The 3,588-nt window shown below is 43.0% G+C and overlaps 2 non-coding genes across 2 annotated transcripts; one reads left to right on the top strand and one right to left on the bottom strand.

Annotated features, from left to right (window-relative positions):
- Positions 1 to 394: 394 nt before the first annotated feature.
- Trnat-ugu lies at positions 395 to 469 on the bottom strand. Its single transcript has one exon. It is a non-coding gene; the product is annotated as a tRNA-Thr (tRNA).
- A 376-nt stretch (positions 470 to 845) lies between these two features.
- On the top strand, positions 846 to 920 carry Trnat-ugu. Its single transcript has one exon. It is a non-coding gene; the product is annotated as a tRNA-Thr (tRNA).
- Positions 921 to 3,588: the final 2,668 nt, after the last annotated feature.

The raw sequence follows: 3,588 nt of genomic DNA, 5'->3' as shown, positions 1-3,588 counted from the left end.
GAGCCACCAAGGGCACAGAGGATAGTGCGTCTGCAGGGACTTATCCCTTGCACGCCCCCCGTGAGATCCACGTTCCCAACACGTCCACACCACTACATTCGTAGGGTGCCTAATAGATGTTTGCCTAATAGATGTTTGCCCATCATACTCATTACTTGTGGCAGATTAATCTACCAAGTCCTGTACGAGTTCGGGCATAGCGTGTGCGTTCACACAAGAAGGTCAAGGGCCGGGAAGTCATATTTTAACTATATATGATGGTAGTATCTGTTCCCGAAAGAACACATACCGTGGATGACCATGCAGCTTTGCTAGAAATGAAATGATAATTAAATAGACACCCTAGCTGCAAACAGGCATTGGTATACTTCACTGGGGACATGTTGAAAATGTGTGCCCCGACTGGGACTCGAACCCGGGATCTCCTGCTTACATGGCAGACGCTCTATCCATCTGAGCCACCGAGGGCACAGAGGTTAGTGCGTCTGCAGGGACTTATCCCTTGCACGTCCCCCGTGAGATCCACATTTCCAACATGTCCACACCACTACATTCATTTCTAGCAAAGCTGCATGGTCATCCACGGTATGTGTTCTTTCGGGAACAGATACTACCGTCATATATAGTTAAAATATGGCTTCCCGGCCATTGACCTTCTTGTGTGAACGCACACGCTATGCCCGAACTCGTACGGGACTTGGTAGATTAATCTGCCACAAGTAATGTGTATGATGGGCAAACATCTATTAGGCGCACTACGAAGGTAGTATTGTGGACATGTTGGGAATGTGGATCTCACGGGGGTTGTGCAAGGGATAAGTCCCTGCAGACGCACTATCCTCTGTGCCCTCGGTGGCTCAGATGGATAGAGCATCTGCCATGTAAGCAGGAGATCCCGGGTTCGAGTTCCGGTCGGGGCACGCATTTTTAACATGTCCCCAGTGAAGTATATCAACGCCTGTTTGCAGCTAGGGTGTCTATTTAATTATCATTTCATTTCTAGCAAAGCTGCATGGTCATCCACGGTATGTGTTCTTTTGGGAACAGATACTACCGTCATAATACAAGAACTCTGTACCAAGCTGTTGGAGAGCACAGGGCCCTTATTTGGAAAGAGGTAACCCTGAATAACCTATGAAATCTTGTCAGTGGAGGACTGGTTCACCATGTTTGCATAATACTGTGTGTCTTATGACATTTCAACTGGAGTCTGTTCTATTCTGGGCATCTTTCTCTGTGTGTGTCTGCTCATCTAATGTCGCCCATCTTTCCAATTCTCTTCCTACTCTGTCTCTCTCCCCTTCCACATCTCTCTCCAATTCTTTGGTGTAGACAATTCCTACACATTGTATGTTCAAGGCAATACTATAAATCCAAACCGAAAATGTGAAATGTCCGGTTGGATGAACACTTGACATCAGCTGCCCCTTCTTCGGCTGCCTAATTGAGGCAATTAGTGTGTGTGTGTGTGTGTGTGTGTGTGTGTGTGTGTGTGTGTGTGTGTGTGTGTGTGTGTGCGCGCGCTCTATCACAGTTGCCCCCAACATGGGAAAGAATATGAAAAATGGGGATATGTATTAAAACAATTAAAACACAACAGACACCACAGGAAAACTAGAACACACACTCGTGTATATGACTGAAGAATTATTTACAGGTAAAACCTCTGTGGTGCAGTGGTGTGTTAGATATTAATTTAATAAAGTAAGCCTATTTTGTAACTTCACATGAAAGTTCTATAAGTTATTCATCCACTGAATGGGTGAAGACAGGTTATAATTGAGAGGGGGTTATACACCAGTCTGGCTTCCAAATATTCCATAATCCCTCCATGTTTACATGGCTGTTTAAATCATAATTCTGGTTTTCAAAGCTGTTTTATGTATTTTAAACAATTACTGCAAAATGTTGTCTGCTAGTAACACTATCCCCATGTTTCTCAACAGCTCAGTAATATATTGTCACAAGAAACTTGGGTCACTAGACTGACAGCAGCAAAAGGAACTGGATCCCGAGAAAATGGTAAAAGCCATTAAATTAGAGAGGGAAAAGAAGATGAGACATTTGAAGCCTGCCACAGTCTCTCGTAAATCCCTTGGACGACGATATTTTGGATGGCTAAGTCTGATGTAGCTACAACTAAATTTGCATGTATAACTGTGATACCATTGAATCTCCAAGAAGCGCTAAATACCTACTGCCCAAGCACGGAGAGTCTTTTCTGTGAGTGAACAAGATGCGATATTAGTCAGATGGCTTATCAGCTGGCTATTAGGAATGACATCAGAAACCCTTTTGGCACGATGGGGATTGGAGGAAAGAATTGGCTGAGATGATGCTTTATGAGAGAGGGAAATATATCATTTTGGAATCCAATTGGTGCATCACAGGCCACAGTTACTAGATTCAACTGAAAAGTGGTATGAAAGTTCTTCAATGAACATAGAATTGCTTAGCTGTCCGCTCAAAGCAACATCTCCACCTCTTAAATCACAAGGGGAATAGCCAGATGGTAACTCTCACCATAGCACAAGGAGGCTTACTCATTACTGTCATTCTGTGCATTAGCGCTGGTGGCTCCTTTGTTCCTCCAATGATGTAGATTCCCAAAGAATACCTTGAACCAGCAGTTAATGGGACGGGTACCACGAGAGTCTATTTCCATATGTCAACCCTCTGGTTGGATAGAGAGCAACTTGTCAAAACAATGGTTTGAATATTTCATTTCCAAAACCTATTCAAGTAAGGAGTCTTCTGTGCTTCTAATCTTAGATGACTATTACAGTCACACCAAAAACACTCAGGTAGCTGCACTGGCTAGGGTTCATCTAGTTAGCCTCCCTTCTCGCTGCACCTGTAAGGTCTGGCCACTGGATAAAACATTTGTGAAACCGCTGAAGACCTACTATAGCAAACAGATCTGGCAATGGCTTCGAGCCACCACAGAATCCTAGCACTTACTGATGTTACAGAACTCTGTGGTTGAACCTGTATCAAAGTTCAGCAGCTGGAATTGTGGTCAGTGTGTTCAGGGTTACGATTATTGTCCTGCTCAACTGAAATGTTTTCAGCTAATGAATGTTGCAAAATGAATGTCTTGGGAATAGACCTACCCAATGTCTGTTCAGCAAGAAAATCAGGGGTAGCTAGATGAGCGAAGAACTATAGTAAATCAACGCTTCCTTTAAATAGACAATTAATGAAGTCTACTAACCTACTTTTCTACAACATTCAAAATAATCTGCACTTCATACACAAACAAAAAGCATTTTCTTTCTGCCATGGTAGTCTGCTGTCCCAGTTAATGAGAGCCCCTATGACATATCACCTATAATGCAAAACTAGACAATGTCAAATCACATCAATTTCTAACAGAATCAATTAGGGCAAAGAAAGGAGCTTGAATGGAAGAAAAAGCCCTGAATTACTGACTCCAGTGATTCATGCATAGTGGAGTTGTAAGTGTCCACTGACGAGGTGGTCAGAATGCTTGTGAATAAGGAAGTGGAGATACAGAATGCATGTTTTGTGGTGCGAAATTTTCCTGGTTACAGTGTATATAGTGCAAAATGTGAACCCATGAAGAGA

This window comes from Schistocerca americana, chromosome 3 (assembly GCF_021461395.2).
Source record: "Schistocerca americana isolate TAMUIC-IGC-003095 chromosome 3, iqSchAmer2.1, whole genome shotgun sequence".
Classification (NCBI taxonomy): Eukaryota; Metazoa; Arthropoda; class Insecta; order Orthoptera; family Acrididae; genus Schistocerca; species Schistocerca americana.
The sequence above is the reverse complement of the archived record's forward strand: the minus strand, read 5'-3'. Positions and strand labels throughout refer to the sequence as shown.